The sequence below is a fragment of the Nansenia antarctica genome, assembly GCF_963989245.1.
Source record: "Nansenia antarctica genome assembly, chromosome: 7".
Classification (NCBI taxonomy): domain Eukaryota; kingdom Metazoa; phylum Chordata; class Actinopteri; order Argentiniformes; family Microstomatidae; genus Nansenia; species Nansenia antarctica.
This window is the reverse complement of record NC_137677.1, coordinates 42,469,867-42,477,485: the sequence shown is the minus strand read 5'-3', so window position 1 is coordinate 42,477,485 and position 7,619 is coordinate 42,469,867.

The window sequence follows — 7,619 nt, the reverse complement described above, 5'->3', positions numbered from 1 at the left end:
AGAGAGTGAGACAGTAAGACAGAGGGAGGGATAGAGAGAGTGAGACAGTAAGACAGAGGGAGGGATAGAGAGAGTGAGACAGTAAGACAGAGGGAGGGAGAGAGAGAGTGAGACAGTAAGACAGAGGGAGGGAGAGAGAGAGTGAGACAGTAAGACAGAGGGAGGGATAGAGAGAGTGAGACAGTAAGACAGAGGGAGGGATAGAGAGAGAGAGTGAGACAGTAAGACAGAGGGAGGGATAGAGAGAGAGAGTGAGACAGTAAGACAGAGGGAGGGATAGAGAGAGTGAGACAGTAGGGAGAGGGAGGGAGAGAGAGAGTGAGACAGTAAGACAGAGGGAGGATAGAGAGAGTGAGACAGTAAGACAGAGGGAGGGATAGAGAGAGTGAGACAGTAAGACAGAGGGAGGGATAGAGAGAGTGAGACAGTAAGACAGAAGGAGAGATAGAGAGAGTGAGACAGTAAGACAGAGGGAGGGATAGAGAGAGTGAGACAGTAAGACAGAGGGAGGGATAGAGAGAGAGTGAGACAGTAAGACAGAGGGAGGGATAGAGAGAGTGAGACAGTAAGACAGAGGGAGGGATAGAGAGAGAGAGTGAGACAGTAAGACAGAGGGAGGGATAGAGAGAGAGACAGTAAGACAGAGGGAGGGATAGAGAGAGTGAGACAGTAAGACAGAGGGAGGATAGAGAGAGTGACAGTAAGACAGAGGGAGGGATAGAGAGAGAGAGTGAGACAGTAAGACAGAGGGAGGGATAGAGAGAGTGAGACAGTAAGACAGAGGGAGGGATAGAGAGAGTGAGACAGTAAGACAGAAGGAGAGATAGAGAGAGTGAGACAGTAAGACAGAGGGAGGGATAGAGAGAGTGAGACAGTAAGACAGAGGGAGGGATAGAGAGAGAGAGTGAGACAGTAAGACAGAGGGAGGGATAGAGAGAGAGACAGTAAGACAGAGGGAGGGATAGAGAGAGTGAGACAGTAAGACAGAGGGAGGATAGAGAGAGAGTGAGACAGTAAGACAGAGGGAGGGATAGAGAGAGAGTGAGACAGTAAGACAGAGGGAGGGATAGAGAGAGTGAGACAGTAAGACAGAGGGAGGGATAGAGAGAGTGAGACAGTAAGACAGAGGGAGAGATAGAGAGAGTGAGACAGTAAGACAGAGGGAGGGATAGAGAGAGTGAGACAGTAAGACAGAGGGAGGGATAGAGAGAGAGAGTGAGACAGTAAGACAGAGGGAGTGATAGAGAGAGTGAGACAGTAAGACAGAGGGAGGGATAGAGAGAGTGAGACAGTAAGACAGAGGGAGGGATAGAGAGAGAGTGAGACAGTAAGACAGAGGGAGGGATAGAGAGAGTGAGACAGTAAGACAGAGGGAGGGATAGAGAGAGTGAGACAGTAAGACAGAGGGAGGGATAGAGAGAGTGAGACAGTAGGACAGAGGGAGGATAGAGAGAGTGAGACAGTAAGACAGAGGGAGAGATAGAGAGAGTGAGACAGTAAGACAGAGGGAGGGAGAGAGAGTGAGACAGTAAGACAGAGGGAGGGATAGAGAGAGTGAGACAGTAAGACAGAGGGAGGGATAGAGAGAGTGAGACAGTAAGACAGAGGGAGGGATAGAGAGAGTGAGACAGTAAGACAGAGGGAGGGATAGAGAGAGTGAGACAGTAAGACAGAGGGAGGGATAGAGAGAGTGAGACAGTAGGACAGAGGGAGGGATAGAGAGAGTGAGACAGTAAGACAGAGGGAGGGATAGAGAGAGTGAGACAGTAAGACAGAGGGAGGGATAGAGAGAGTGAGACAGTAAGACAGAGGGAGGGATAGAGAGAGTGAGACAGTAAGACAGAGGGAGGGATAGAGAGAGTGAGACAGTAAGACAGAGGGAGGGATAGAGAGAGTGAGACAGTAAGACAGAGGGAGGGATAGAGAGAGTGAGACAGTAAGACAGAGGGAGGATAGAGAGAGTGAGACAGTAAGACAGAGGGAGGGATAGAGAGAGTGAGACAGTAAGACAGAGGGAGGGATAGAGAGAGTGAGACAGTAAGACAGAGGGAGGGATAGAGAGAGTGAGACAGTAAGACAGAGGGAGGGATAGAGAGAGTGAGACAGTAAGACAGAGGGAGGGATAGAGAGAGTGAGACAGTAAGACAGAGGGAGGGATAGAGAGAGTGAGACAGTAAGACAGAGGGAGGGATAGAGAGAGTGAGACAGTAAGACAGAGGGAGGGATAGAGAGAGTGAGACAGTAAGACAGAGGGAGGGATAGAGAGAGTGAGACAGTAAGGACAGAGGAGGGATAGAGAGAGTGAGACAGTAAGACAGAGGGAGGGATAGAGAGAGTGAGACAGTAAGACAGAGGGAGGGATAGAGAGAGTGAGACAGTAAGACAGAGGGAGGGATAGAGAGAGTGAGACAGTAAGACAGAGGGAGGGATAGAGAGAGTGAGACAGTAAGACAGAGGGAGGGATAGAGAGAGTGAGACAGTAAGACAGAGGGAGGGATAGAGAGAGTGAGACAGTAAGACAGAGGGAGGGATAGAGAGAGTGAGACAGTAAGACAGAGGGAGGGATAGAGAGAGTGAGACAGTAAGACAGATGGGAGGGATAGAGAGAGTGAGACAGTAAGACAGAGGGAGGGATAGAGAGAGTGAGACAGTAAGACAGAGGGAGGGATAGAGAGAGTGAGACAGTAAGACAGAGGGAGGGATAGAGAGAGTGAGACAGTAAGACAGAGGGAGGGATAGAGAGAGAGTGAGACAGTAAGACAGAGGAGGGATAGAGAGAGTGAGACAGTAAGACAGAGGGAGGGATAGAGAGAGTGAGACAGTAAGACAGAGGGAGGATAGAGAGAGTGAGACAGTAAGACAGAGGGAGGGATAGAGAGAGTGAGACAGTAAGACAGAGGGAGGGATAGAGAGAGAGTGAGACAGTAGACAGAGGAGGGATAGAGAGAGTGAGACAGTAAGACAGAGGGAGGGATAGAGAGAGTGAGACAGTAAGACAGAGGGAGGGATAGAGAGAGTGAGACAGTAAGACAGAGGGAGGGATAGAGAGAGTGAGACAGTAGGACAGAGGGAGGGATAGAGAGAGTGAGACAGTAAGACAGAGGGAGGGATAGAGAGAGTGAGACAGTAAGACAGAGGGAGGGATAGAGAGAGTGAGACAGTAAGACAGAGGGAGGGATAGAGAGAGAGTGAGACAGTAAGACAGAGGGAGGGATAGAGAGAGTGAGACAGTAAGACAGAGGGAGGGATAGAGAGAGTGAGACAGTAGACAGAGGGAGGGATAGAGAGAGTGAGACAGTAAGACAGAGGGAGGGATAGAGAGAGTGAGACAGTAAGACAGAGGGAGGGATAGAGAGAGTGAGACAGTAAGACAGAGGGAGGGATAGAGAGAGTGAGACAGTAAGACAGAGGGAGGGATAGAGAGAGTGAGACAGTAAGACAGAGGGAGGAAAGAGAGAGTGAGACAGGGGGAGGATAGAGAGAGTGAGACAGTGAGACAGAGGGAGGGATAGAGAGAGTGAGACAGTAAGACAGAGGGAGGGATAGAGAGAGTGAGACAGTAAGACAGAGGGAGGAGATAGAGAGAGTGAGACAGTAAGACAGAGGGAGGGATAGAGAGAGTGAGACAGTAAGACAGAGGGAGGGATAGAGAGAGTGAGACAGTAGACAGAGGGAGGGATAGAGAGAGTGAGACAGTAAGACAGAGGAGGGATAGAGAGAGTGAGACAGTAAGACAGAGGGAGGGATAGAGAGAGTGAGACAGTAAGACAGAGGGAGGGATAGAGAGAGTGAGACAGTAAGGACAGAGGGAGGGATAGAGAGAGTGAGACAGTAAGACAGAGGGAGGGATAGAGAGAGTGAGACAGTAAGACAGAGGGAGGGATAGAGAGAGTGAGACAGTAAGACAGAGGAGGATAGAGAGAGAGTGAGACAGTAAGACAGAGGGAGGGATAGAGAGAGTGAGACAGTAAGACAGAGGGAGGGATAGAGAGAGTGAGACAGTAAGACAGAGGGAGGATAGAGAGAGTGAGACAGTAAGACAGAGGGAGGGATAGAGAGAGTGAGACAGTAAGACAGAGGGAGGGATAGAGAGAGTGAGACAGTAAGACAGAGGGAGGGATAGAGAGAGTGAGACAGTAAGACAGAGGGAGGGATAGAGAGAGTGAGACAGTAAGACAGAGAGAAGAGGAGTGAGGGAGGATAGAGAGAGTGAGACAGTGAGACAGAGGGAGGGATAGAGAGAGTGAGACAGTAAGACAGAGGGAGGGATAGAGAGAGTGAGACAGTGAGACAGAGGGAGGGATAGAGAGAGTGAGACAGTAAGACAGAGGGAGGATAGAGAGAGTGAGACAGTAAGACAGAGGGAGGGATAGAGAGAGAGTGAGACAGTAAGACAGAGGGAGGGATAGAGAGAGTGAGACAGTAAGACAGAGGGAGGGATAGAGAGAGTGAGACAGTAAGACAGAGGAGGGATAGAGAGAGTGAGACAGTAAGACAGAGGGAGGGATAGAGAGAGTGAGACAGTAAGACAGAGGGAGGGATAGAGAGAGTGAGACAGTAAGACAGAGGGAGGGATAGAGAGAGTGAGACAGTAAGACAGAGGGAGGGATAGAGGAGTGAGACAGTAGACAGAGGGAGGATAGAGAGAGTGAGACAGTAAGACAGAGGAGGGATAGAGAGAGTGAGACAGTAAGACAGAGGGAGGGATAGAGAGAGTGAGACAGTAAGACAGAGGGAGGAAAAGAGGTCGTACAGCAAGTTTGGGTCTGGGAATACACTTTTTCCAAATCTCATTAAACGGCAGGAGAGGTTCTTGAGAGACAGATGTGAATCCTAATGTAAAATACCCTTACTGGAATATAGGACTTTAATGCAACTATTAGGATTTTCCTAGCTTTATTAGATATGGAATAATGAATAATAATGAATTCTCACATTTCATATTCCTACTTCAAAATTAAAACAGATTTTAAATTCCTCCGCCTCGTGTTTGAGGGGAATGAATCATTACCTCGAGGTCTGTTTCCATATCATTCACTGCATGACACGGAGCAACTTAATTATAGATCCAAATGAGTAGGGCACATTAGCCCAAAGGACATTTCCTCTGTTCAATTACAGAGAGTGAGAGAGAGAGGGAAAGAGCGATTTCACGTCAAAGACATCTTTCCTTATCTACTTTGACTAATGTACAATGGCAAACAACCTATCATTATTTCATATCAGGGGTAATTGTAATACGCAAAAACAATAAGTGTAGTAAAACATTTGTTCTTTTACAAAAATCCCATAAATCACATTACATCAGTGTAATGGGGCGAGGGTCATGCATGGAAATCATGTATGACTAAGTAAATCTTCATGAGAAAGATGAATCTGTTGCCTCACAACATGATACATAGGAGCTTGTGTTGTTTGCTAAGAAACACAGATGATGTAATGAGCCTTTCATTTAATTTTCAATGAAGCTATTTTGAATAATTGGAAAAACATAAACCGTGACAGGGTTGGTCACAGCGAGCAAGTAAATAAAACATGATTCACTCGCTCAATGCTCTCCGAGAATGTGATTGATAAAGAGGCGTTGCCATGGAAACGCAAATTGTCTTGGTTTTGCATGAGGGTGTGATGGCTGCACTGCTTAGAGAAGGATGGACTTGGCGTGGAGATGAGGGGAGAGCAGTCTGTGTATTTTAAGTACAGAGGCAAATCATTCGCATGAAGTTCTATAAAACGGTCTTCCCTCAGGACAAAGGAAACAGCCCTTTCTGTTCTCAGTCACCGTGCTGCCTGCGCTTACCATCCATGCCATGTGTTGTTGTTTTGCATTCCACTCTTTCAGTGGAATTCTTGGAGAGAAACTGAGTTCCGTGTCAGCCCTAATGGTAATGGGTATTCCCACACAATACCATTATGCAAACCCTTTTCTCCTTTCGAAAACATTAATTAACATTAATATATTCTTGGGGAATAAATAGTGAAGTGCTCTTTAAGTGAGAAAGACTCAATCGGCCGTGCAGAAGTGGGTATTGAGAGAGCCTGCGAATGCCTGCGTGCCTGCATGCGTGTGTGTGCATTGTGTGTTTGTGTGTGTGCATGTGTGTGTGTGTGATAGAGTTCCATCTACAGGTTATGTTACAGCACGTCAAGGCCACATCACCCTTCTCACCCTGTTTCCAGAGCCCTAGCTGTTATCGCTGAGGACCATCTGATACGGAGCGCACGCACACTGTGTCCATTCATGCGTGCCAGGGGCCATGCATTAAATCTGCTCTAATCAACCCTGTGTGTTCCCCTTCTGTTACGCAACGAAAGACGCCTGCCACACCTGTGAATAGCTAAATCATCAACTTGATTTGGCGCCTTTCAAACATAATGTCTTCCCTTTCTGTGACCTGGCAGTATCTATCGACAGACACAGAGCTCTTGACGTCACTGCTCACGTATAAAACAATCCTCATCAGTCAGGTTGTTATTATTAAAGCCATACTGTACGTGGGTGTCACCATGTCTCGTTAGAATGCAATAGTTTTTTTTAAGTACTTAACCCTTCCCTTCACTATTAACCTGCACAGCTAAGTTGATTGACTCCGGATGTCATTTTCCTCTTCTTAACAAAGTTGTTTAAAACAACAAGACAACATCTGCCCCTTATATAGACCACCCTCGGAAGCCAGCCTCTTCGACTTAGAATCAGAGATGCGGGCATGGCTACACGACACCGAGTTGGACCTCTGACGTTACACGAAAGAAGAAGAAGAAAACAAAGAGCTCACATTATCAGATGTTGTCAGATGTATGTCAGAAGTTCAGAAAAAAGCAGCCACGGTGAAGCATGTCGTTTTCCCCTCTGCGGCCACACTGAACGTTTGAAAACGTTGATATGCTAGGATTTCTAGGTAACTAAGTGCCTGACCTCAACAACAGGTTTTTCGAAATGTATCTTGTTTGGACCAAAAAGGCACTCCGCACTGAACTTTCTTTATCATGTGATCTCGTTCCTTGATCGCTACCGATTTATCATGTCCAGTTAGCACTATTTTAACACTTAATCAGCCATGAGAGTAAAAAAAAGTGTTATATCTTTGCACGCCAGGGGGGTGGCTGTGGCGCAGGAGGTAGAGCTGGCGTCTAATGATCGCAAGGTCGGCAAATCGGCGGTTCGAACCTCGGCTGGCCACATCGAGGTGTCCTTGGGCAAGACACTGAACACCAAATTACTCCCAATGAGTGGGCCGGTGCCTTGCATAGTAGCTTGCTGCCATTGGTGTGTGAATCTGTGTGTGAATGGGTGAATGAGAGGGCATTGTAAAGTGCTTTGGAATAAGGCGCTATATAAGTCAGTCCACTTACCACTTATCACTCGATCAAATTTCAGGACCCTCCTTTCATGACTTTTCCTAGATATGTGCGTTCTACCACCCAGTATCCTTACATCTTCAAAATCACTTCAGGATAAGCTAGTATAAAGCTATTTTGCAGTTTTTCTGTGTAGGAAGCAGGCTAATTTACAAGCAGCCAACTAGTGTCGTTGTGTGTAAATAGCAGGTTAGCATTTTAAAAGAGACGGCTCTTTTAGTAGGTAAAAAGGCACGGCTGTTTTAGTATTAAAGCTCAGA